We start from the raw sequence: 27,201 nt of genomic DNA on the forward strand, positions 1-27,201 counted from the left end.
CTTTTGCACTGATATTCTGATTCATTTCGATTTCAAAGAAAAAAAAAACATTACCTTCCAAAGCATCATAAAATTGTCCCTTCCTCCAGACACTACTTCTCTCTTGTAGTAGTACAGCAGACCTTTCCAGGTGAGCAGATCACAGAGTCCGAAATGAGCTTCCTCCATCAAGCAAAGTACCTGAACATGACTCTGTCTTCATAAAAGCGCCCCTGTAATAAAGAAATTAAATCCGAAATCAAGAGGGCAGTTGCCTACTGAAGTTCAAGAAGTCATCAATTTTAACCTAGCAACACATTAAAGGCTGCATCTATACAAGTACGATTCTAGAAATGCTCACCAGATTACGTTTTAAGAAAGAACTGCGCCTCAGGTTCCGCCGAGATCTTAACTCAGATGGCAGGATTCAGAGTCTGGAGTGTGGAATGATGGCGCACGGAGGGTCCACATACTGTGGATCCCTCAGTGATCTCTCGCGTGTTCAAACCGCCAGCGTGTGACTCCCCTGTCCCCGTGACCTCATTGCTCTGCTCTCGCCTCTGTGCAGCTGAGCCCGACTCATGGTAAAGTGGAAAAAAATATGCCCTCAACGTGAGATTTACTCTGGAGTGAGGATAGTTGTTACTTTCTCATCGTTGAAATGGATTTATGTGATATGGCGACTAGGTTCTTCTCCATTAGCAGGCTTAAGGTTAAAGAAAAAAACATTGCTGACTTCTTTTTTTTTTTGCCAGCCGCGAGCGCTGATTAGCGAGGTTTGTATTTCATGTTTTGCAAGTTGCATCCATTTTAAGAAAAACAAGTCGTTCAAGACAGGAAATGAATACTTGCATTTAATTAAGTCTAGACGTATGCGGTTGTCCATAATGACCAGTTCTGTTCAAGAAGACAGAACAAAAAAAGGCACCGCTGGGATTCAGACCCAGGATTGCCTGTTTACTAGACAGGCGCTTTAACCAACTAAGTCACGGCACCCCGGGAGTGCTGTCGTTTTGCAGCCGCTTGGACACACCACTCAGACACATCTGCATTCGGTGTGTGCTCCGCCTGCTCGCTGAGCAAGTTGCCACCTTTACATACAATAGCAACATCGACACCAAGAGAAAGGATGACAAATGGCTTTTATCTGGAACTTTTCATGTCCAAGGAGCTCAATGTGCTTTCTGTGTACAACAGGGCCACTGAACTTCACACTGGCCACTGAACCACAGCAGTGGCTTGCTGGCTTGACATCTCCCAAGGAAAATGTTGAAATCGCATGTGGAACAGGAAAATGACCCTCGAGTATGAGGGCAAAAAAAGAAAAAGATCAACTGGAGTGCGCCAACCCATGTCAGGACAGCCCAGTTTTGTTGACGAGGTGGCCGAGTGGTTAAGGCGATGGACTGCTAATCCATTGTGCTCTGCAGGCATGGGGTTGAATCCCATCCTTGTCACTCTCCATGTCTGACACGTGTGCCCGTTTGGTGTTGGCCCTCCTGTTCTTTGCTCCAGTACTAGAGCCTTACATTTTCTAGCGGTGGCTGAACATGGTATAGTAGGCTAACGTCGGTATCGAGCAGTGGCAGTAACAGTATTTACGTTCCGCTGCTGCCAAGTGGCTCTGGGTTGAGACTGCGTTTTCACTTACTTGCAGCACAAACGGAGAAAGCGATTTTTGACAGTCTCTCGAGAGACTGCACTAGGTGTTTAGGGATAGACTTTGTCAGTTCCCCCTGGGATGATGGCCTCTCAAATAGTTTGTGATTCCTCTAGACGTTTATACAGTAGAAGCCTGCTTCGTAGCTTAAATCCAAGCTAATGTAACGAGTTAGAGGTCTGATGCAGAACTGCGAATTCAATGAAGGGGAACACTACAGTACATTGCACTGTATGTGTGAGGAAAGCTGCCCCCTTCTGTCCCTTGTCGACTGAACAGAGGACTGTAAAGGATACCGCCAAGAAACTTTAGGATGCTGGTTGGAATCCAGCTCCAAAGAGGCCCCTTTGGGTGTTATGTCATCAAAAAGTAAGAACAGCGAATCTCCCTTTGATCAAAAGCGCAACAGAACTGTTTTCCGTGGAGCAGGTTTCAGACCCGTAGACCTGTTTTATTTGTAGGGCAGGGCGCATTCCCAAACGCGAATCTCCTGTTTTAGAAATGCTTTGGGCGGCGTGAAGTGAAAATAAGAAGTGGGCTCCAGATGCACATGGAAGCAATCAAGTGTTTCATCCGAGCTGTTTCAAAGACTGCCCAAGAGCTTTCCTTTCACAGAGGCGCAACGATTAATGATGGGGGAAACAAAACACTGGACTTATTATATGCCAATGCTAAGGATGCATATAGTTCCACAGCCCTTCCCCCCCTTGGCAGATCAGATCACAACCTTATCTTGCTTACACCACTATACAAGCCTATTGTCCAGGCTGTATTTGATTACCAGATGGACTGTTTCCTCCAGCGGTATAGTATTGCAGTGAGACAGCACGATGCCTGCAAGACTATGTCACGCTAAATGCCACAGATTGTGTTTGTCCGTTCGTGTCAGTCGTCCCGCAGCCACGGGAAGTGGGACACAAACATGCTGCAATGCTTTCAAGACGTTAGGATTTGTTAGTGCAAAATCCGAGAAGAGTACTTGTGGCTTGAATGTGAACTGTACGTGCCCGCCCCCTTTCCTCTATAGTGCATGAGTTCCTCCCGGCATGCCCTTCGTCATTGTTCTGTCATCTTGTATTTAAAGGGTTGTATTTCTGCTGCTGAAACTAAGCAACGGTTTTCTCACAACGCCGTTTGTTCCCGACTGAGCCCTTGTCTGTCATGAAATTCTTCAAAACCTCAAGCTAGAAGAAGAAGACGACAAATATGAAGCGTTACAGCAACGACATGCCATGAGACGATCGATAACGATTTCCATAGGATCCCCGCGGTTGCCTAGCAACCGTCAGCTTTGCGCAGTGGCAGTATCGTTGCCTGTGAGGTTTAGCCGAGGCGCGATTATTGCTAGTTGAAAACTTTTCTCAATACCCCGCTTCCGCCGGTTTGCAATACAATCGGCGAAAGCATTTTTTGACAGTCTCGTCAGAGACTGAGCAAGGTGTTTAAAGACAGATTTTGTCATAGTGACATCATGGTAGAAAGAAACGAGCTTGTTACGTCTCAACAGAAACGCTCTTTAGCTCTTTCGGCGTTATGCAAAGAACAGCGACTGTCGAGATCACTTTTGAGTCAGCGCGAAACGCCGTGTGCTGTCAGTTTGATTTCATATTGCTCGTAGCGGCGCCCGGCTTTTGTCTGTCAAAAGTTAGGTTGCGCTTCTTCATGCTGCATCGTCGGCATGAGTGGAGCTTTTTAAACGTCTGTACTTACTGCGCCCCATAAGAAATTGTTTGTCCCCGTTCAAAAGAGATTGTGCGATGTCCTGCAGCGTTCGCAAAGCAAACCTTTGACAGTTTGATAAGAGCGTAAATAAAAAGGCGATTCCTGCGTCTACCACTAATGTAAGAGCTATTTCAAGTGCGGCGTGGTGCGGCTTTTCAAGTGCTTGTGGGCATTTCTCTGTTGTTGATTCTTTTTTTGTGTGTAACAAAGTGGCATTTTCATGTCCGGACGGGGAGACTTTATCATTCCGATATGAAGCCACCTTTAAGTCCTCTGAGGCGTGTCTGTCTGCAAGGCTTGTATTTTGGAAATGTTTTTTTGAAACGGAGAACGACTTTGAAATAGGCTTCCGCCGGCGCCCCGCGATCCAGGTAAGATTGTAGCAAGAACGCAGCGGCGGTGGGGCTTGCTGTAGTCGTGGCCGAGTGGTTAAGGCGATGAACTAGAAATCCATTGGGTTCTTCCCGCGTAGCTCCGAATCCTGCCAACTACGTTGTCCACCTCCTGTCGTTGTGTTCCGGCTCAAGCAAAGAAGCGCGCCTCTTTGCTGTTCCTGGTGGTTTTAAAACACCAAATCGCTTGTACCCACTGCCTTGGAAATAAATTCTTCAGCGTCCGCGAATGGCATTTTGCAGCTGGAAGCATGTCGACGCTTTTTGCACAGAGCACCAAAAAAGCGTCTTTTTTGAAAGCCCAGGCACTGAGCATTGGTGGTTCAGTGGTAGAATTCTCGCCTGCCACGCGGGAGGCTCGGGTTCGATTCCCGGCCAATGCAGTGGCTTTTGCAGCGAGCGGCTCCATCACTTGCATCCCCTTGCAACTCGCAACTGAAAACCCACTGAAGCTAAGCAGGTGTGAGCCAGGTCAGTACCCGGATGAGGATGAGCTACAGGGAAAAACAAAGCTTCCAGCTGGAAGCGGTGTTAATGGTGCCGGCGGGGGTGCGCTCACCCTGAGGTCTGTGCGGGTCCCAATTCCCCAGCATAGTGACGGAGACGCTGTGTTGTAAAAGGGCGCTGTCTTTTGGATGAGATGTAAAACCGAGGTCACAGCGCTCTGTGGTCATTAAAAATTAAAAATGACCACCAAAACCTTTGACAAAAGCTCTTGGTAATTGATGGTCTTCAATAATGCTTCTCCTTTAGGTACATTTTAAATCAGCTGACAAATGCTGTGAAATGGGGGGGCACTTCAGGCCAGTGTAGGATTTGGGTTACAAGAACCATGAAACTGCGTGAGAAAGCCCTGTTGTAACAGAAGGAATAAGGTTCTTGATCCTGAGATGAAGTAAAACAGATGAGTTTATTGCATGCAAGGAACAATAAAGCCAAAGTCTTGTTTCCCGCAAGAAACAACAAAACCGAAGTATTGTTCGATGTGCCGGTACAAACTTTTAGGTTATATAGTCCTTGCTTGCTGCTTCAGACGTCATTCGATGTTATTGTAAGGGGGGGGGGGGGTTATGGTATTTGGCCAGTTAAGAGGCCCTTGCTAAATGGTCAGTTTAAGATTATGCCCCCAGGGGGTTCCTTGCTCGCATCCGGAATCCTTATCAGTTAACCCCCTTTCCTGCCATAAACCCCTGTTGCTTAGAAGTCTAATTTTCAGGCAGAACTGACTTAAGTTATTAACCCTTTTAACATCTTGTCTCTTACTTCATTCCCCCCTTATAAAATATGGCATACATCAGGACTGTCTATTTTTACAAATACAATGTCAGGGCAGATCTTTCCTTTTTAGATGTACAGGCATGCATTACCATGACATTGTGCGTTCCACGGTTACAACAAGGTGTTATTGATGTTTTTGTACAAGTGATAGTTACAATTTTACACATAAAACAATCCTAATCCTACAAATACATAAAGTCCTACCCCAGGACCCAAACGCAGACCTCAGCCATGTGGAGATCTATCGTCAGGATCTTGGAACAGCAATATTGACCCAACTCCGATTATAATTTTTTGGCTGAATAGATATGCCAACATCTGGAATGTATTGATACCATATCCCCAGTAATGCTCCTCAGGCCTAACAAGCACACTGTTGGTCTTAGGAAGCATCAGACACAGAAACGGTAACAACATCCTTCTTTCTGTTCACTCAGTCTCTGGTGCCGTGGGTCGGTGAAAGTGCGATGCGCGGATCCAGCGATCTCATCCTGTCACTCAGATGGCACAATCAGTAGTTAGTGGCACTTGATATGGTCCCTCCCAGCAGGATTGCAACGTCTGGCAGGGTATCTCTTCTTCACCTACACCCACTCGCCAGGTATCCGGTCGTGTCTCCCCTCTGCTGGAGGTCCCCAAGCGTCCGGCACCTGTTCACAAGCCCTGTGCACCGCTTCAGTTAACAAACCTACAATACTTTAATAGAGAGTTAGTTAATTCATCAGTGCGTTAGCCAAACTTGGCCTCCAGGGAGTTTCTTTGGCTGCCCGTGATGATCTCAAATGGGCTCAGTCTCACAGTTCCATTTGCTCCAGCCCGCAAACCGCACAGGACTGCAGGTAGAGCATCTACCCACGGTGTCCCTTCAGTTGATATTTCCTTAGTTGGTCTTTCAGACTGTGGGTGATGGGGGCAATGTGACTTCCAACTTACCCCTAGTGAGGCAATTACAGCCTGGCACACCTTCCCAGTGTAGTCTGCCCCTAGATCAGTATCCAAGGGGCAGGGCAGTCCGTACCACGGGATCATCTTTATCATACACTTGGGTATGTGCCAGCCCACATCACATCATCATACAACCCCACATTCTTTACACATTTGTTCTAACCACTATTAAACATCTATTAAAGGCCTCAACCTGAATTCTCCCTTTTCCCCAGTAGAGGTTTCACAGGGGTCTCAGACTCCCGCCCTCCCAGTGCCGCTCGTCTGGCATCTGCATCTGCATGGTTGTTACCTTGAGTTACTGGAATTCTTTATTTATTGTGTTATTGACACCTTACTCAAGCTGCTTCTGTCGGCAGCTGTAAAACTACAAATCAGTTCAGAGACAAGCCCAGTATTCTTAACTGGAGTCCCTGCCGTTGTGAGAGAATCTTATTTCTCCATAGCCATCCAGAATTGTGGCCTACATGCAACAAATACATACATTATATACATATACAGTAACCTTTTAACATCTTTCTTTTTACAATCTTCCATCAGTGCTCTTAACTGGCTTGCTGTGCTGAGGCAGTGGAGGGGCATTTTCCGATTGTTAGCACCTCGAATTCTGTTGTAACGGCTCAGCCTGTTCTCTGTTCTCCCTCATGCATCAGAGAGGACCCATCAGTAAACAGTATTACATTTTCTTCAATTTTCACCGTCCCCCACCCTTTGGCTACAGTATCGAATGGTATAATAGTGCCTACCTCCATGCTCCTGCGTCAGCACAGCTGCCCAGAACCCTTTGTCCACACTTACATACAAAGAATGGTTGATCCATCTGAGGAAACCCCAGTCTCAGCACCTGTAAGAGAGCTTGTTTCAAATTATTACAGGCGGCTTTTGCTGCTGGTACCAAGGCAATCTTGTCCTTGTACTGCACTCCCCCCTTAAGCAGATCTGTTAAAAGTTGTGCTCACCCCGTAAAAATATTGCACCCTGGCCCTGTTAAAATCACACAATGCTCGACACAAAAGGGCCTTATCATAACTGCTTAATATTAGACACTCTAAAGCTGAAGCAACTCAGACTTGTGGGTTTCCTCGTCAGGGGAAGCACTCAGAATACCATCAACATACTGAGTGATCACAGTCAGTTGAAGCCACGTGATACCCTGTTCTGGATAGTCATTCTTTGTAATGCATAATATTCCAACCCAATAGATCTGGGATAAAACCACCCATTAAAATCTGGTACTCAGCAAGTAAAACTTGGTGCCCCAATACTCCTGTGGCCTCCTGCCATCTCCCCATATACATTACTCTATAGCACACTGTTGAACAGAGGAGTGAAACAAGCATGACAGTAGTGCTCCAGTATCCCCTAACAGAGAAACCAACACTCCATTAACAGTACATTTTAATCCACTGGACTGGGACAGACTTAGGTAGGCTACAAGGGATTTACAGGATCTAATCGTTAGGTAAACAGATCTTCTCACAAGACGTTATTCTCCCCAGTCTCGATTCTAAACCTACAGCGTTTCAGCATGTCTGAGACATTCGAATAAACCCAAATTGTTTTCACTATTGCAACTAATTGTATAAAAATACAAACACTGTTTATCTAACTACTTTTACGTCCACCTGTACTGTACTTATACGTTTCAGACGCTCTTATATTTTCCAATCTCCTTAAGTTGATTTTCATCAAGTCTCTTTAGTTACGTCTCTAGCCAGTCCCGCTGGCTAAACACACTCACACCGTCATTTAGTATACAAAAACTCACAGTTACACACATACATGCCGGCACACAAATTCATAAAACACACATACACATCGAGAATATATTTTTCTCTTCGTACTACAATGTGCTGTATTCTTGTTTTACTTCTACATGAATCCTTTTAATTCCTGAAGTGCACTCCAGGTTCGCTGCATTCCTAATTTTGGGTGCGGTACTTTAGCCCACCAGTCAATATCTTCCGGTTTTGGATTTGATCGTATGGGGGAATCAGGGAAGGTAGGTGCGAGTACGGACCCCCTCGATGGGGTGCGAGACACTTAGAGTGACGCTGTCATCAACAGCGCCAGCCCCCGCTACATCAGGCCCTCTCCCACTTAGGGTGAGAGTACAGGTCTGCAGGCACCCTCTGTTTAAGAAGGGAGTTCCTGTTCTGTCTCTATCACACTCGTACCAGGTGTCATCCCACCCAGACCCCCCGTCTCCATATGGTCACTGTGGGAATTGATCCCAATTATTTTCATTTCCTGCCTGTCTGTTCCCCTATGGGAGTGCAGGATATAACACATTAACTAGTGCAGTGCGACCAGGAACTAATTCTTCTTTTAGTTTCTGATTCTCCTGCACTGCCTCTTTTCGCTTTTGTTTATACTCTTTCGTAGCGAGTAAAGTATCTTTTCTTCTGGGTTTTTGTTTTCCCCGTAAACACACTTAAGAAGTCACATCCCAATTTCTTTTTTTTCTCATGTATCTGCCACCACTGGTGCCGGCCGTGCACCAGGGTGGGAGCTACATGCTTGTGCTTTTGCCAATCAATACGCATATGCTTATTTTACAGGTGTCTTCGCCCCAGACTCCCTCTGACAAACTCAGCTTTTCCCATATTTTTCTCCTTCTTTTCCTTCAACTTACACTTTTCCGATATATAAACGGACCCTTCCACCACTTTCTCAAACCATCAGTTAGTACACATGTTCGGTCTCTTTTACTTTTGTCGTGTGTGAGGTAACAGCTCATACAGTAAGGGGATGCTTTCACTTGAAAAACCTGTGCATTCCTGCACTCATTCAGCCAAGGGCGTCTGTTACCTCCAGATCTAAATGCCTCTCAGAGACTTTAGAGAGGACTTACACCACACTGTTCACAGGTAAGGAACGAGACCTCGAAAACCCCCTTTCTTGATCAGTAATTCACCATGCCCAGAATGCCAGCATCGCTGCTTTTGCTCCAGGGTGGACTTACACACTGAGCTCAATCAGGGCGATTCTCGGGTCTCAACGTCCTTTAAATCCTGCTACTTAATGCTTTGCTCTTTTATTATGAGGTGTGTTTATGTTAGTGTCGTGCGTGTGTATATGTATTTCACAAACAAGGAAAACACCAAAAACATACATACATATATATATCTCCTACTTCTGTTTCCTTTAAGACAAAAATCCACGCCATCCAGTTATTTAATCCACGTTATTAAATAACTTAATTTGCGCCCTAAAAAAATAGTTGTACTTTGTCAATGGTCAGACAACACTAAATGACACGAACAGTCACTCAGTCTGTTTGATGGGCAGGAGGGCTATCCGTCCAGGAACTGCACATATCAGTGTCGTTATTGAGTGTCAACATTACGATCCTGTTTGCTCAGGTGGACCGATTCCTTGCAGTAGTTTATCATTATACTTAAAATCGTTATATAACTAGGACTAGTTATAGCAGTCTGTGCTTTCTGTTGGTTTTACAACATTTTTTCTTAACGATTCAGAACGTCCATGTAGCTGCAAAAATGAACGCTTATGGTACTTTTCGCTCCAGGCAATACTCTCCAGTGAGAGTGACGAAAAATGTGAAACTGAACTTCATCGCAAATACCAGATTGCTAGTCGATATCTTCTATCATGAAGCACTAATCAATGGCATAGCTGCGAGATTTCATTTGGGTAGCTGCACCGTACAGCTCCGTTTCAACCGAAATATCACCCCCCCTCAGAATTTCAGAAGCCCCCCTACAGATTTTTCCCCGGGCCCCGCGCACTGATGGGGGACGGGGTTTCCAGGAAATGGTATCAACTTTTCTCAAGAAAATAAAAATAGAAACTCTATAGGCACTCAAAAATTTTACTGTTTTTTTTTCAGGCAGGTGGCAAGACCCCTCCGCAAAACCCTTGTATGCCAAGCTGTGGGCATTGATTCGTCGAATATACGTATATTCACGGCGAAAATACGGCTATACGTATATATACGTCGCCTCGACGTATAATCAACGTCGAATTGCAACCGTAAAATCGACGACATTAATAAATGCATATATAACGTCGAAAACACATCTAACACTAGGAGTATACGGCACTCTGCACAGTGTACGAAGTAAATTATTTTCGCAGTAATTAATTTACACGTGTATAATAAATATAGTAAATATTGTAACGCCCTCGCCTGGTGGTGAGGAGGAAGCGCCCCTAGGCGCTCGTAGTACCGCTGGGCATGCTGGGAGTGGTAGCCGGGAAGAGTCTGAGGGTCAGCACGATGACCAGCGGCTGACCCTACCTGTGTAAATAATGTCCTAGTAATTCTAGTGCCCTGTGTAGTCCTGTAAAAGTAGAGTGTGTTGTTAGGTAATTACCACCCTAAATGTGCGTACGTTTTCGTCAGTCTCCTCATGTGTGTGTGTAGATCCTGTGTTAGGTTTTGGTGTGGTTGTTAAATAAAGTCAGTGCTTGGTTAATCGCGTCTCCACTGTTCTTTAGTTCTGAACAAGAACCTGCAAGCGCTACATTGGTGTCAGAAGTGGGCAGAATGAACAACTCGTGGCAGACACTACCCGATTCCGTAAAGCGCCGGCTGACGCTGAAAGACGCAGAACCCATCGGCGTCGCACATAGGGAGCCTGAGCAACTCCTGGGTGCGACAGGTGGCCACAGCCCTTACCAGGGCTACCCAGTAGTGGTCCCGCCAGTAGAATTGGGGCGGCCGCCCCGGAGAGAGGATGCCCTCCCTGCCGGAGCCGATCAGCGATTCCCACACCCATCGGCGCGGGTGCGACCAGGTCGCTACGATGGTGAAGCGCCTTGGGAGACCTATGAGGCGCAGTTCCAGCTCGCGGCCCGGACGAATGGCTGGAGCCGGGCGGAGATGGCCGGCCACCTGGCGGCGGCGCTGGAAGGAGCGGCCTGCCAGGTGCTCCTGGACGTCCCGGAGGAGGACAGAGGCGACTACACGGCGCTGGCAGCAGCCCTCCAGCTGCGCTTCGGTGTAGAGGAGGTGCCGGACTTGATGCGGGAGAGGCTGGCCCTGCGGCGGCGCCGACCAGGAGAGCGACTGGGCCCGGTCGCCGCGGATGTCATGTTCCTCGCCCGCCGAGGATACCCAACTTTCCCCCGGGAGGCGCAGCGGGAGATGGCTCTCCAGGCCTTTCTCAAGGCCATCTCGCCCGAGGAGCTGCGGCGCCACGTGCAGCTGGCCACGCCAACATCGCTGGAGCAGGCCTTGGCCCTTGCTACACGGGCTGAGGTAGTGTTCGGGGTGACTGGCAGCGCCAGCAGACGCAGTGCGCCCTGCCGGCTGACCGAGGCGGCGACGGAGGAATCCAGCGAGGGGGAAGAGGAGCCAGCCCGTGCAGCGACCGCCACGGAACAGCCCCGCACGCTGATTTGCAACCGCTGCGGGAAGAGAGGACACCAAGCCCGGTTCTGCCGGGCACCCGAACCTCGCTCTCCCCGATCGGCGTCGGGAAACGGGAACGGGGCGGCTCAGCGCGGGGAAGGCCACCCTTGAACACCTCAACCCCCGCTCCGGAGAGCGCTGTAAAAACCGGCGCCCCTCACGCCACCGTGGGGCGAGTCGGCTGTAGCCGGGGCCTGTACCTCCACTGCCGGATTGAGGACCAACCCTGCCTGGCCCTACTCGACACCGGTTCATCAGTAACCCTACTTCGGCCGGGCGTCCTCCCCGACACCGAGGGCACCAACCCCCCAGGATGGGAGGCCTCCAGGACCGTGAGGACCGTGACGGGACAGCTCGCTGCAGTCCGGGGGAAACGGGTGCTTGCCTTCCGTCTGGGCGCAGCGACGGTGCGCCACCCCTGCTACCTTGCACCCATCCAGGAGGACTGCATTCTGGGGCTGGACCTACTGCAGCGAGTGGGGGCCAGGTTGGACTTGGACCGGCAGGAGTTGGTGTGGCAGGGGGAGCGACTGCACCTGGTGGAGGGCAGGTCCGGCGAAGGCCGAGGGACGCGGGCTTGCCGGAGCCGGGGGAACAAGAGGCAGCGGCAGCGGCGGCGGCGGCGTCAGTCGCCGGGGCAGACCAGGCCTGCGAGCCGGGGAGCGAGCGTGCCGGATCCTGCTCCTGAGTCGGCCGGGGGGCCAGACAAGGTAGCGGCGGCGGGGGCCGAGCGTTGCGTGGAAGCGAGGCGCGCCGTTGAGGATCTCTACCAGCGGAGCTGCGAGGGCCTCGATCAGGACCAGCGGCAGCGGCTCCAGGAGCTACTCGCCCAGAACGAAGACCTCTTTGCGGCGAGAGATGAGGACTGCACCCGCACTGCCCTGGTCCAACACGAGATCAACACCGGCGACGCTCGGCCCATCCGCATCCCACCAGGACGCATGATTCACGCCAAGCGGACCGCCGCCGAGGAAAAGATCCGGGAGATGGCCGCAGCGGGGGTGATTGAGCCCTCCGCGAGCCCGTGGTCGGCGCCAGCCGTACTGGTTAAAAAAAAAGACGGCTCGTGGAGGTTCTGCGTCAACTACCGCAAGCTGAACAAGGTCACCCGGAAAGATTCCTACCCCCTGCCGAGGATAGATGACGCCCTGGACTACATCACCGGGTCGACCTAGTTCAGCTCCTTGGACCTCCGCTGCTGCTACTGGCAGGTACCGCTTGCTCCCGATGCTCGCCTGAAGACGGCCTTTTCCATCGGCCAGGGCCTCTGGCAGTTTACTGTCATGCCTTTTGGCCTGTGCAATGCCCCGGCGACGTTCGAGAGGCTGATGGAGAGGGTGCTGGCATCGGTCCCGCGGAACCAGTGTGTGTTGTATCTGGACGATCTGCTGGTTCATGCACGGAGTTTCGACCAGGCCTTGACGAACCTCCAGGCGGTGCTGGCCTGCATCCGCCGTGCTGGCCTGAGGCTCAACCCCCGCAAGTGCGAGCTCCTGCGGCGGGAGGTGACCTTCCTGGGACATGTTGTTGGATCGCGAGGGGTGGCTACGGACCCAGGTAAGGTCGCCGCAGTGAGGGGCTGGCCGACTCCACGCACCGTCGCGGAGCTCCGCAGCTTTCTGGGGTTGGCCTCGTACTATCGGAGGTTCGTCCGGGACTTTGCCAGCATCGCTGCCCCGCTGCACCGCCTCACCGACAAGGGCCGCCGTTTTGACTGGGACTCGGGCTGTGAGACTGCCTTTGGCCGGTTGCGTGAAGCTCTGGTGGGGGCCCCCGTGCTGGCCTACCCCAACCCGCGGTTGCCGTATATTCTCGACACCGACGCGAGTGACTCGGGGGTGGGGGCGGTGTTGGCGCAGGAAGGGCCAGATGGGGAGCGCGTAGTGGCTTACTATAGTCGGGCTCTGACTAGGCCTGAGCGGAACTACTGCGTGACCCGTCGCGAGCTGCTGGCGGTGATGGCGGCGGTCCACCACTTCAGGCCGTACCTGTTCGGGACCCGGTTCCGGTTGAGGACCGACCATGCGTCCCTCACCTGGCTGCTCCACTTTAAGGAGCCAGAGGGACAGATGGCGCGATGGATAGAGATACTGCAGGAGTACGACTTCACTGTCGTGCACCGTGCGGGGTCTCGCCATCTCAATGCCGACGCTCTCTCGCGGCGCCCCTGCGAGGCCGCGGACTGCCATCACTGCGCCCGGCGGGAGCAGCGTGAGGAGGCTGTCCGCGCCGTGGCGGGGGTGAGCGCCACGGCCACGGCCCGGGAGGGGCCGCTGGGGGTGGGCCTGCCAGACCTGGCGCAGCGTCAGGCAGCTGATCCTGACGTGGGGCCGGTGCTCCGCTAGAGGGCAGCAGGAGTGCGGCCTACGCGAGAGGAGCTCGCCCCGCACCCGAAGTCCGTCAAGGCCCTCTGCGCCCTGTGGGAGGCCTTGGAGGTAAAGGACGGGGTGCTGCGCCGGGGGTGGCGGGTACCCTCCAGTGGCGAGGTACGGTGGCAGCTGGTGGTGCCTCGGTCGCTCCGCGGGGCGGTGCTCCGAGCGGTGCACGGCCAGCCGGGTGTGGGGCACTTCGGCGGTAAAAAAACCCTGCAGCGTCTCCGAGGCCATTTTTATTGGGGTCTTTGCCACCGGGACGTGGAGCGGTACTGCCGAACGTGTGCGGTGTGCGTGGCGCAGAAGGGTCCCCCCGAGCGCTCTCGGGCCCCCCTCCAACAACACCAGGTGGGGGCTCCTATGGAGCGGGTGGGAGTGGACGTTTTGGGCCCGTTTCCGCGCACCGAGGCCGGGAACCGCTACGTCTTGGTGGCCATGGATTACTTTACGAAGTGGCCGGAGGCCTACGCCCTCCCGGACCAGAGTGCCCCCACGGTGGCCGATGCACTGCTGGAGGGGATGTTTCCCAGGCTGGGGGTGCCGGAGGAGTTACACAGTGACCAGGGGCGTAACTTCCGAGTCCCAGGTCTTCTCCAGAGTGTGCCAGCGCCTGGGGATTACTAAGACGCGGACCACCCCGCTGCATCCCCAGAGCGACGGGTTGGTAGAGCGGTTTAATCGGACGCTCGCCACCCAGCTGGCCACCCTGGTGTCCCGGCACCAACGGGACTGGGACCGCCATCTCCCCCTTGCGCTCTGGGCGTATCGGACCGCGGTCCAGGAATCCACCGGGTGCACCCCGGCCTCGCTCATGCTGGGCCGGGAAATGCGAACACCGGTGGACCTGGTCTTCGGCCCGCCGCCCGGAGACGGGTCGGCACCGCCGGCTGGACCGGACTACGAGTGGGACCTGCGGCAGCGGATGCAGCGGGTGCACAGCTTTGCACGGACCCACCTGACACAGGCGGGGGTCCGGCAGAAGCTGTACTACGACCTGCGCTGCAGGGGGCCTGCCTTCCAGCCCAGGGACTCGGTTTGGGTGTACAACCCGCGCCGCTGCAAAGGCCTCAGCCCTAAGCTGGCGCCGTCGTGGGAGGGGCCCGCTGAGGTACTCGGGGTGGTGGGCGAGGTCTGCTACCGTGTCCGGTTGCGAACACAGGGGAGAGTGGTGGTCCTGCACCGAGACCGCCTGGCCCCCTACCGGGCCCGGGAGGAGGAGCCGTGTGGGGAGGCTCCAGAGGACCAGCCGGGGCTGGAGCCGGCCGATAGTGGGGCGTCCGTGGATCGCCAGCCGTCACCGCGGCGCAGCGGCCGATCGCGCAGGGTTCCGCAGCAGTTTGCCGAATACGAGTACAGCCTGAGGGGGGTGTTCGACGTCGGCGAGACGCCAGACGCTTCAGGTGGGGGCAGTGTAACGCCCTCGCCTGGTGGTGAGGAGGAAGCGCCCCTAGGCGCTCGTAGTACTGCTGGGCATGCTGGGAGTGGTAGCCGGGAAGAGTCTGAGGGTCAGCACGATGACCAGCGGCTGACCCTACCTGTGTAAATAATGTCCTAGTAATTCTAGTGCCCTGTGTAGTCCTGTAAAAGTAGAGTGTGTTGTTAGGTAATTACCACCCTAAATGTGTGTACGTTTTCGTCAGTCTCCTCATGTGTGTGTAGATCCTGTGTTCGGTTTTGGTGTGGTTGTTAAATAAAGTCAGTGCTTGGTTAATCGCGTCTCCACTGTTCTTTAGTTCTGAACAAGAACCTGCAAACGCTACAATATAATTAATTACTGCGAAAATAATTTACTTCGTACACTGTGCAGAGTGCCGTATACTCCTAGTGTTAGATGTGTTTTCGACGTTATATATGCGTTTATTAATGTTTATTTCACAGCGTCGTGCACCTTTTCATTGCTCTCGCTTTCAGAGCCTCCGCACGGCACACGACTCGACATCAGGAAGCACATTGAAGTGAAAGCAGGGAGCGCTGCGACATGCACTGTGCAGATCCCGCCACACTAAGAGGTATATAAGCGTCAAAGGCAAGTCATTCCGAGTTGGTCGTTTGTGTTTTCCGTTCAGACGCGAAATGCTGAAATGATCTCTCGGCTCCTCGGTTGTCATTTCTGCTCCGTAAAGGAATCACAGCACGAGTCGGCTTCCAGCACGGTGGGTCGGGACACGATGCCGGGGGTCGGAGAGAGCGATGTCTTCCTCGTTAGTATAGGACCTGTCACCTGTCCCCACCTGTCACGCGGGAGACCGGGGTACATCAGGACGCGCATTGAAGTGAAAGCAGGATGCGCTGCGACATGCACTGTGCAGATCCCGCCACACTAAGAGGTGAGTGGGTCTGTTCGATCACAGCGCTAGGCGAATCCCCAATCCCCTTTTGTGCGTGGCGACAGAAGAAGTCTGGTCTGTTTCCGCCCGGTTTCGATCCGGGGACCTTTCGCGTGTGAGGCAAACATGATAACCACTACACTACGGAAACTGTGGTCAGATGTGCCCAGCGGCCCAGCGCTGAGCTTCGCCAATGCGATTCAGCTGCTTCCAGTGCCTTTATTGGGGTGCGCTGATGGACCGTGCTCTCTCTCCAGAGACCAGCACGCCTGTCATGGACGGAGCAGGAAAGACGGCGCCACATTCTACAGCCCTCTCCACGCAATCGACGAAATCGGGCTACTGAAGTGGAGAAAATCGCCTCTCCAGAAAGTGCAAATATCATCTTGGAGAGTATAAATCCTATTGCCGAAGGTCAGCCCTGTCTACCAGAGTGACCCTCCCACCTCCTGCAGCGATGGTCAGCTCGTCTCACACGCGAGAAGTTTCGGCTGGAAACAAGCGCCCCCTCTCTCGCACGTTTTGCACGTTGAGTAGTTTTAATGCGGCTCCTTCGTACACAGTGCTGATCTTTTGGAAAGCAGGAGGCAAAATTGACACGTTCCCATACCAGGAGTCGAACCCGGGCCGCCTGGGTGAAAACCAGGAATCCTAACCGCTAGACCATATGGGAGTGCACAACCCTGCTGTTCCGGGCATCATGCAAGCAAACTACATAAATATGAGAAAACACGCAAGAGAGTTGTCACTCAGAGTGTCGAAGGGTCGATGTATACTGGGGCTCAGTTGAAATGCAACGTCAGGACTTTCCCGAATTATGTCACACGAAGAGAGCACAGCCTTTTCCGCCCTGCCACGTGTGTATCGGTAACTCGCCGTGATCGTATAGTGGTCAGTACTTTGCGTTGTGGCCGCAACAACCCCGGTTCGAATCCGGGTCACGGCAGAATAGGGGCGTCTGCTTTTACTACTTGCACGAATGAAGGCAAAAAAAAGCCAATTGATGTGAACGAACGGCGCTTTACAGAGGAGTACTGCCTGACTGGATCGTTGATGAACGACAGAGACCACTCCGACCTCTTCTCGGGTTTCTTCAATGACTTACTAAGGATCTTCTTCACATTCGCCCATGCAGGGGAAGCCAGTTATACCAAAGCAAACGCAGGAAAGTGCAATTCAAGCAGAGACCAGGAGGGACTTGTTTACACCGAGAGTGGTCGGAGAATGGAACAATGCGCCCAGTCCTGTTGCTGGAGCCGATTCTTGATGAGATCTTGGGCTCACTAAGAAGCCCCCGCTGGATGCTAATCTTTCTGTTGTTCTTGCAGGTCCTGCGCTGCTTTTGAGCCGACAGAGCTCGTCCTGATCTGTCGGCACAGCCCAATTGCAAATGATCGGCTCCGCATACAGAAGGAACGTGCGTTTGGTACAAGAGTGCATGAAGGCACCGGAAATAGAGGTGCGAACGCAAAATGTGTGGTTATCTGAAGAATTTATTTCCATGACAGCAGAGCCAAGCGATTTAGCGTTCTTATAGTACCAGGAAAGGAGAAGCAGCACTTCGCCTTTGCCGCGCAGGCACAAGGCGACATGCGGCAGATGCCGTAGTCGGCAGGATTCAAATCTGCGCGGGGAGTCCCCAACGGATTTTGAATCCATCGCCTTAACCACTCGGCCACGACTACAGCGAGCTTTCCGCCGCCGCATTCTTCCTATAATCTAACACGGAGTGCGAGGTGGCTGAGGAAACGTTTTCAAAGTCGCTCTCCGTTAAAAAAAAAACCTTTCACAAAATACGTGCCGGCAGACAGACACGCCTCAGAGGGTTTAAGGCTGGCTTCACGTTCAAATGATAAAGTCTCCCCGTCTGGATGTCAAAATGCAACTTTGGCAGACAGAAAAACATCAACAAACCACAAATGTGGACAAGGATTTTACAAGCTGCACCACACTGCACTTTCAAAAGCATTTACATTCGTGTTAGACGCAGGAATTGCCTTTGATTTGCGCGCTTACGAACGCCATGGAAAACGAAACAAAACAAGAGCCCTCAGCTCCTGCACTTGATTATAATGCCATTACGTGTCGAAGCAGTAATTTACGTAATTTACTGCCTGAAAAAAAAAAACAGTAAAATGTTTGAGTGCCTATAGAGTTTCTATTTTTATTTTCTTGAGAAAAGTTGATACCATTTCCTGGACACCCCGTCCCCCATCAGTGCGCGGTGCCCGGGGAAAAATCTGTAGGGGGGCGTCTGAAATTCTGAGGGGGGGGGGTGATATTTCGGTTAAAACGGAGCTGTACGGTGCAGCTACCCAAATGAAATCTCGCAGCTATGCCATTGATTAGTGCTTCATGATAGAAGATAACGACTAGCAATCTGGTATTTGCGATGAAGTTCAGTTTCACATTTTTCGTCACTCTCACGGTTTGTATTGCCTGGAGCGAAAAGTACCATAAGCGTTCATTTTTGCAGCTACATGGACGTTCTGAATCGTTAAGAAAAAAATGTTGTAAAACCAACAGAAAGCACAGACTGCTATAACTAGTCCTAGTTATATAAAGATTTTAAGTATAATGATAAACTACTGCAAGGAATCGGTCCACCTGAGCAAACAGGATCGTAATGTTGACACTCAATAACGACACTGATATGTGCAGTTCCTGGACGGATAGCCCTCCTGCCCATCAAACAGACTGAGTGACTGTTCGTGTCATTTAGTGTTGTCTGACCATTGACCAAGTACAACTATTTTTTTAGGGCGCAAATTAAGTTAGGTAAATCTTTTTGCCCAAAACTGAAGGGGCGACACTCCTCCCTCCCCCCGTGATGCCAGGCCTGTCCCCATCCTATTCCATAATGTCATTATATATAATACCATACAACAGTACGATCCTTACTAACTGCATGCGTTAAAATTGCACATCAGCACATAGCAGGGGGCACATAGCCGCGATGTATTATCAATGTTAAATTTCAACCATAATATCGACAACATTAATAAACGCATACGTTGAGAAAATATCGAACCCAGCATATTTTCCGGTTATATACCACAATGCATTGCTAGTATTCGTTGGTCACCATTTTGGACACGTTTTTCAAACGTAAAAGTATATCCGCAAATATCTCAGCAATCCTCTTTTGACGAGTAAGTATGAACAATAATAATACTATCTGAATACACACAGATCTTTCTTAATATTATTTTGATTAAAATAGTACGTGAATAAGCAAAAAATGGCACATAAAAATAGTGTGAATGGGGAAGATGGCACAAAATCGTTTTGCCATTTCTCTATTCTTATTCTATGTTGTACTTTCAAACTTTAGGTACTCTTTAATTAGGACAGACTTTATTGCTCAACTGCTATGATGCAAGCCAAATTTTATACATTTATTTCAGCTTTGAGCTTTCAGCTTTGACCAACCTTGAACTCACCGGCCGTGGTTAACGCGTGTTGGATTTTAACGGGCTCTGTGTGTTCGATGTACATAAGCCACTGATGCTGGGTGTAGAAAATCGTTTTTGCTGGTGGTGGTAATTGTCATGGGGTAGCAACGCTATCGTCTCTTCCTGTAAAAACATAAGTCTGAACATGGCCATGCAGACACTAGCGATGGTCACAAACTGAAAGGGGTCGATGCACACAACGCAGGCGGCCCCTGACTCAGTCACGCGTGTCTGTCTGGTCATATTCATGACCTCGTCCCAAAACCTGACACAGCCTTCTCTGTGTAGTAACGTTTCAACTCTCTCTGTAAGTTAAACACACTTCCCTTGCATTCTTCATACCAAACCAAAAACTCGGCTTTCTCCCTCTGCAGCATGTAGTTAACGCCGTAAAGTTCTGGCGGCGGCATCGGGCTGACATAATTTTGGTTTTCTGAAGTGTTCATCAAGTGTGGAAAATGACCCTTACCCCCGGGGAACCCCATGGCGGCCGACAGTTTGCTTAATTTCATAGGTAGAAAGTTTAAAGAATCGATAAATCTGATGTTCAGAGCTTTTACGGTCATACACATTATCTTACCACCCTGATTAATTAGTTCAACGTCCATCTTTTCATCTTACAACTGTCTGATTACTAGGTAATTGTCATATCCCTTGCCATTGTGCGATATGAATGTATGGATTTTGAAACGTCTATCGATAAATTTACACACAAAATCCTTTAGACAAGTTTCACCATAAAATTCCCAGCTTCGTTTATTGTTAATATGAAGGGCATGGATGTAATTTGGTATGTGTGTCCCCGTTTCTTGCATGCATTCAAAGTCGAAAAAAATGTACTTGTTTGAAATTTTGGGGTTGTCCAAAGGCAGTATGTAGCACAAATGTGTGTCAGGGGTGTCGATCACGTTGTTACAATGCGAGCACAGTTTCTCTTTACATTTGTGACTAGAGAGGTTATAAACCTCACATTTCTCACAAAAGACCCTGCGCTCACACTTACTAACACCCGTCGCTGCATTCCGAAAGTGTCTCGCCAAACATTGAGAGCTACGACAAAAGACCTTACAGGCCGGGCAATTCTGAATTTCTGCATCAATTTCGCAACACTGGGGATCTAAACAGGTTTTACAAGCTTTAACACAGGCGTGTGCGTTCTTGTGGCTATACGCCGCATGGTAGTTAGTGCAAAAATATGCCGCCCCCACAAAAGCTTTAATATTTAAAACCCCATAAAAATGCTCTTCATGCAGTAGAACAAAAAGTATTTTAGAATTAGGTGGTGTGGGCCCCGTTGTAAAATATTTCCAATCACCCTGGTCGTGGTACAAAATTTTAATGACCACCTTTAAATGTTTTTCAAAAGCGGTAATGTCTGACAAACTAATTTTCTGATTCTCTGAAAAACCCAACTCTTTGTGCATTCGTTTAGCGCCCTGTAACATTTCCCCATTGGTACAACCTTCATTCAACAAACCGTACACACTCCCGGTGAAACACAGATTACCGCCCGTGTAATGTAAGTCGATAAGGTGCGCTTTTTTCTGAGCAATTACCCAGAACGGATTTAAATCTTCGACGGGCACCCCCCTGCATATTCCTAACTATCGTCACCACTAATCGGAGGCTGTCATCGGTGAGAATTTCTGTGTGGCTCTGTAAGAGGTCTGAGATGTGGCTTAAAAAATCAGCAGCATTTAATTCTCCGGGTTGTCTCCTGCGTGAGAACAAGGGTTTGTTAAAACCACCCGCAGTCAAACGCAGCTGTACAAAATCATTCGCCCCGATGTTTGGAGAAAGTTCATCCAATATTCTCTGGACTGCACCATGCACATGTTTAGTCATTTATCCCGGTGGGTCTTCGCCAGTGCACCATGAAATAGCATTATCAGGAAACGAAATGCAGAGGTTAGATCAGCATCTTCTTTAGAAAAAACGTCTAAGAGTCTAGCGGCGTAAACCTGGATCAGTTTTGGAAACACTGAATGTACACTTGCTAAAGCGGCTCTTAGATTCTCTAATCTACACAGTGTACGAAGTAAATTATTTTCGCAGTAATTAATTTATTATATTTACTATATTTATTATACACATGTAAATTAATTGCTGCGAAAATAATTTACTTCGTACACTGTGCAGAGTGCCGTATACTCCTAGTTGCGGCACACACGATACATACAGTAAAAAGCCTCAGGCACTGTGTTAGATGTGTTTTCGACGTTATATATGCGTTTGTTAATGTCGTCAATTTTACGGTTGCAATTCGACGTTGATTATACGTCGAGGCGACGTATATATACGTATAGCCGTAATTTCGCCGTAAATATACGTATATTCGACGAATCAATGCCCACTGGGAACAAGCTCGCTTCTTTCTACCATGATGTCACCATGACCAAATCTGTCTTTAAACACCTTGCTCAGTCTCTAACGAGACTGTCAAAAATAGCTTTCGCTGATTGTATTGCAAACCGGCGGAAGCGGGGTATTGGGAAAAGTTTTCAACTAGCAATAATCCCGCCTCGGCTAAACCTCACAGGCTACGATACTGCCACTGCGCAAAGCTGACGGTTGCCAGGCAACCGCGGGGATCCTATGGAAATCGTTATCAATCGTCTCATGGCATGTCGTTGCTGTAACGCTTCATATTTGTCGTCTTCTTCTAGCTTGAGGTTTTGAAGAATTTCATGACAGACAAGGGCTCCGTTGGGAACAAAGAAACCCGTTGATTCTTTTCAGCAGCAGAAATACAACCCTTTAAATACAAGATGACAGAACAATGACGAAGGGCATGCCGGGAGGAACTCATGCACTACAGAGGAAAGGGGGTGGGCACGTACAGTTCACATTCAAGCCACAAGTACTCTTCTCGGATGTTGCACAAACAAATCCTAACGTCTTGAAAGCATTGCGGCATGTTTGTGTCCCACTTCCCGTGGCTGCAGGATGACTGACACGAACGGACAAACACAATCTGTGGCGTTTAGCGTGACATAGTCTTGCAGGCATCGTGCTGTCTCACTGCAATACTATACCGCTGGAGGAAACAGTCCATCTGGCCATGAAACTCATTTGAACGTCTAGCTACAGCAACTAACAATATCATGATTTATTCAGGATGTGTGGAATCAGCACGTCCCGGAGACAGCTTCCGAAATCTTGAGCATTCTCTGGTGGTAGGGGCGTTCAAGATGGCGCTCAGGTGGGAGGTAAAGTTTAGTGGTTGAGGATTTTTTTTGAGTTTTTCATGACCTGAATGTTAATTTTTGCTTTTTTTGACTACAGAAAAATAAGGACTTAACACTACTTGTTTAAACTTCAGTTATAATTGAAAGAAAAAAAAACTATTTTTTTTAGGTTTAAGAATTTCGATATGAGTAACACTGGGAAAAGAAAAGAGAGTGCTGGGTCTTCGAAGGAGAACTCTAAGATACCTCAATCGTATATGTATAGCACTACAAGAAAATTGATGGCAACTAAAGGGAAAAGTGAAGCAGCTGGAGGGGACGTGGAAAGAGTGCTGGAGATGCGCTCGTACGCGAGCGCTCGCAGCCCAAGTGAGACTCAGCTGCCAGAGGAAGAGCCGGAGTCCCTGCCCAGCACACCTGTGAAAACCCCGGCAGCCAAGAGAGGAAGGGGCAACCTGACGCTGGAGGAGCTCCAGACCAACATCTTCAACATGATGGCACAGAGCATGGGTGAGCTGAAGGAAATGACTTGATCTAATACAGTCGCAATCGAAAGTCTTAAAATTATTTGGAGTTAAAGAGGAACGTGATAAGGACCTTGTTGCAACAGTGAAGGGTATCTGTAAAAGGACCCTGCCGGACCAGGAGGACGTAATATCGGCCATTGACTTTGTTCACAAGCTCGGGAGAGCGAACATGTCTGGGCAAGTGCTCCCCAGATCGATTATAATACAGTTCACCAAGAGGACGGCGAGGGACATGCTGTGGCGAGCGGCGAGGGGGAATGAGTATTTGAATGGGAACAAACTGAGGTTTGCAGAGGACCTGTCTGCTGCGGACAGGAGTACCAGGAACCAGCTGTGGCCCCAGGTTGAAGCTGCCAGAAGAGAGGGGAGGAGAGCCTACTTTGTGGGAGCGAGGGCCTTTGTGGACGGGAAGGAGATTTGCTCCCAGTGACTGCTCAGTTAATGATTATGTTTGGTTTTATTTGTTATACCAGTATATACTAGTGTTTCTTTAGTGTTAGTTTGGAATGGTGTAGTTAAGTGTTAAGGACTGTTATAGTTCTGGTTCTTTGAAAAACTCAATAGTTTAGACAGTCTTAGAGTTAGTTATTTGCTTTTGTGTATGTCTTTTTCATGAATGCCAGAGGTACTCGAAATGTTGTTAAAAGAAAAACTGTGTGCTGAGTTTTATTTTTTACAGGAAACGCATGCATGTTGAAACTAAAGTTTATAAATAATTGAGAAATATTAAAGCAAGATATGATACGTGTAAAATATACAATTTGATCACATAATTACTTAATTACCTCTGGTAGTTAAATGCTTTTTTCTGCTGCATTTTTTTTCTCTTGTACATGACTCTGATCCTCTTGTTGTATTTGTATTTGTAAATTCTGTTTAATAAAAATTTTTTTAAAAAAAGCATTCTCTGGTGGTGTCCTGCAGACTTCCTGTGGGCATGCGTTGGTGGTATAGTGGTGAGCATAGCTGCCTTCCAAGCAGTTGACCCGGGTTCGATTCCCGGCCAACGCAGTGGTGAATGTTTTCAAATGCTATCATGAGCCTTGGATTGTGACTAGCAAAGCGAAGCCTTTTGAAAGAGCTAAAGCACTGAAAAACGGAATTGAGGGAGAATCTTACAGGGGATTCTGAGTGGTGTCTGCATACACGCAGTCCGATATGGGTGCTGAAAGCTTGAGCTACTCTCAATGTCATGCTGGCTTTCCCCGGAGTAAATCTGTTACATTGAAAGAATGCTTCTCGCAGGTTCAAAAAGGGACCCTTGTTAATTGGAGAAATCAATGATTTCAAATGAATTCTGTATGCGTTAAAAGACAGCTATACACAGAAAACATGCAGGACACTGCTCATGAGTGTGGAGTTCAGCCGAAACACAGTGCGTTTTTTCAAGCCATCTGACAAAGCCCGCCCACTGAAAACTGCAGCAGATCGTGTAAAGACGTTCAACTTTGTAACTACTGCACGCACAGGAAGCAGAATAAATTCCTCTTTTCAAACTGTCAAAGGTTTGCTTTACGAACGCCGCAGGACATCGCACAATCTCTTTTGAACAGGGACAAACGATTTCTTATGGGGTGCAGTAAGTACTGTTACTGTCACTGCTCGATACCGACGTTGGCCTACTATACCATGTTCAGCCACCGCTAGAAAATGTACAGCTCTAGCACCGGAGCAAGCAACAGGAGGGCCGACGTCAAACAGGCACATGTGTCAGACATGGAGAGCGACGAGAATGAGATTTGAACCCATGACTGCAGAGCACAATGAATTAGCAGTCCATCACCTTAACCACTCAGCCACCTTGTCGACGAAACTGGGCTGTCCGGACATGGGTTGGCACGCTCCAGATGATCTTTTTCTTTTTTTTCCCTCGTACTCGAGGGTCATTTTCCTGTTCCACATGTGATTTCAACATTTTCCTTGGGAGATGTCAAGCCAGCAAGCCACTGCTGTGGTTCAGTGGCCAGTGTGGAGTTCAGTGGCCCTGTTGTACACAGAAAGCATATTGAGCTCCTTGGACATGAAAAGTTCCAGATAAGAGCCATTTGTCATCCTTTCTCTTGGTGTCGATGTTGCTATTGTATGTAAAGGTGGCAACTTGCTCAGCAAGCAGGCGGAGCACACACCGAATGCAGATGTGTCTGAGTGGTGTGTCCAAGTGGCTGCAAAAGGACAGCACTCCTGGGGCGCCGTGGCTTAGTTGGTTAAAGCGCCTGCCTAGTAAACAGAAGATCCTGGGTTCGAATCCCAGCGGTGCCTTCTTTGTTGTGTCTTCTCGAACAGAACTGGTCCTTACAGACAACCGCCTACGGCTAGACTTAATTAAATGCAATTGTCATTTCCTGTCTTTAACGCGACTTGTTTTTCTTAAAATGGATGCAACTTGCAAAACATGAAATACAAGCCTTGCTAATCAGCGCTAGCGGCTGGCAAAAAAAAAAGAAGTCAGCAATGTTTTTTTCTTTAACCTTAACCCTGCTAATGGAGAAGGGTTAAACGACCGAGTCAATGCAGCTTAAACGATGCGCAAGTCGGGTTCTTAGCTGAAAGGGTGGTAAATCACACTCACCCCAGTCCTTAATCTTTTAAAGAGGATACAAAATTGAACCTAGTCGCCACATCACATACATCCTGTTCAATGATAAAAAGGTAACATCTATCCTCGCTCCAGAGTAAATCTCACGTTGAGGGCATCTTTTTTTTCACTTTACCGTGAGTCGGGCTCGGCTGCACAGAGGAGAGAGCAGACCAATGAGGTCACAGGGACAGGGGAGTCACACGCTGGCGGTTTGAATACGCGGAAGATCACTGAGGGATCCACAGTATGTGGACCCTCCGTTCGCCATCAGTCCGCACTCCGGACTCTGAATCCTGCCATCCGAGTTAAGATCTCAGCGGAACCTGAGGTGCAGTTCCTTCTTAAAACGTAATCTGGTGAGCATTTCTAGAATCGCACTTGTATAGATGCAGCCTTTAATGTGTTGCTAGGTTAAAATTGATGACTTCTTGTATTTCAGTAGGCAACTGCCCTCTTGATTTTGGATTTAATCTCTTTATTACAGGGGCGCTTTTATGAAGACAGAGTCATGTTCAGGTACTTTGTTTGATGGAGGAAGCTTATTTCGGACTCTGTGATCTGCTCACCTGGAAAGGTCTGCTGTACTACTACAAGAGAGAAGTAGAGTCTGGAAGAAGGGACAATTTTATGATGCTTTGGAAGATAATGTTTTTTTTTCTTATACTGAAAATGAAAAGTAGTTGTTTCTATATGGACTCAGTCTTTGGAATTTGTATATTTATATATTTCAGTGAACCCTCAGCCATTCCTTCTGTATTGTAATTCAATTTCTCTTTTAAAATTCCTTCCCCACTTCTAGGACCTGCAGTTGCTGAACTCCACAATGGCTTCTATTGGAAAGTCTGTGACTGAGACCAAGTAAGTGTTCACTTTTTTATGAAACCATTATTTATTTTGGAGCAATGAGCAATTCTTATATAAATGCAATAAAATCATTATGCTCAAACTATGAGAGAGAATTTTAAGGATAATTTAAGAAATCAGTCTTAGCTTGTTTCTATACACAGATGGTATTATTTATTTTCAAAGGAAACCCGCGAGGATTCCCCTGGTGTGCAAGATGTGCCTGAATACTTTTGATCAGCTTCCTGCTCACTTCAAGAGAGCGTGTATGAAGCATGCCACGGCAGAAGAGATCGGGATGGCCTCTCAACAGACGAGGGAGGACATGATGAATCACCTGAAGAACGGGGTCATTGTGGATTACCACAGAATAGAGATCAAAGGACACTTTGTGGGCTTGAAATACAAAGAAAATCTTGTTCTATGGTACAAGATAAATACAAAACTTAAGCTTTTATTTTAATTAGATTTATTTATAAAGCATAAGCAATCATTTATTACATTAATATATGTGAAAATAACATTTTAGTATCATACGTTTAGTATATTTAGTTC

General features: G+C 48.9%; 8 non-coding genes across 8 annotated transcripts; 5 read left to right on the forward strand and 3 right to left on the reverse strand.

Annotated features, from left to right (window-relative positions):
* The first annotated feature begins 2,926 nt into the window (after positions 1–2,926).
* LOC138235852 (U4 spliceosomal RNA) lies at positions 2,927–3,068 on the forward strand. Its single transcript, XR_011188387.1, has one exon. It is a non-coding gene; the product is annotated as a U4 spliceosomal RNA (small nuclear RNA).
* A 997-nt stretch (positions 3,069–4,065) lies between these two features.
* Positions 4,066–4,136, forward strand: trnag-gcc (transfer RNA glycine (anticodon GCC)). Its single transcript has one exon. It is a non-coding gene; the product is annotated as a tRNA-Gly (tRNA).
* Positions 4,137–16,656: 12,520 nt separating this feature from the next.
* Positions 16,657–16,728, reverse strand: trnae-uuc (transfer RNA glutamic acid (anticodon UUC)). Its single transcript has one exon. It is a non-coding gene; the product is annotated as a tRNA-Glu (tRNA).
* Positions 16,729–16,929: 201 nt separating this feature from the next.
* Positions 16,930–17,001, forward strand: trnah-gug (transfer RNA histidin (anticodon GUG)). Its single transcript has one exon. It is a non-coding gene; the product is annotated as a tRNA-His (tRNA).
* A 657-nt stretch (positions 17,002–17,658) lies between these two features.
* Positions 17,659–17,740, reverse strand: trnal-caa (transfer RNA leucine (anticodon CAA)). The gene has a single exon. It is a non-coding gene; the product is annotated as a tRNA-Leu (tRNA).
* Positions 17,741–21,934: 4,194 nt separating this feature from the next.
* On the reverse strand, positions 21,935–22,076 carry LOC138235780 (U4 spliceosomal RNA). Its single transcript, XR_011188322.1, has one exon. It is a non-coding gene; the product is annotated as a U4 spliceosomal RNA (small nuclear RNA).
* A 2,088-nt stretch (positions 22,077–24,164) lies between these two features.
* trnag-ucc (transfer RNA glycine (anticodon UCC)) lies at positions 24,165–24,236 on the forward strand. The gene has a single exon. It is a non-coding gene; the product is annotated as a tRNA-Gly (tRNA).
* A 1,174-nt stretch (positions 24,237–25,410) lies between these two features.
* trnat-agu (transfer RNA threonine (anticodon AGU)) lies at positions 25,411–25,484 on the forward strand. Its single transcript has one exon. It is a non-coding gene; the product is annotated as a tRNA-Thr (tRNA).
* Positions 25,485–27,201: the final 1,717 nt, after the last annotated feature.

This window comes from Lepisosteus oculatus, unplaced genomic scaffold, assembly GCF_040954835.1.
Source record: "Lepisosteus oculatus isolate fLepOcu1 unplaced genomic scaffold, fLepOcu1.hap2 HAP2_SCAFFOLD_83, whole genome shotgun sequence".
Taxonomy (NCBI): Eukaryota; Metazoa; Chordata; class Actinopteri; order Semionotiformes; family Lepisosteidae; genus Lepisosteus; species Lepisosteus oculatus.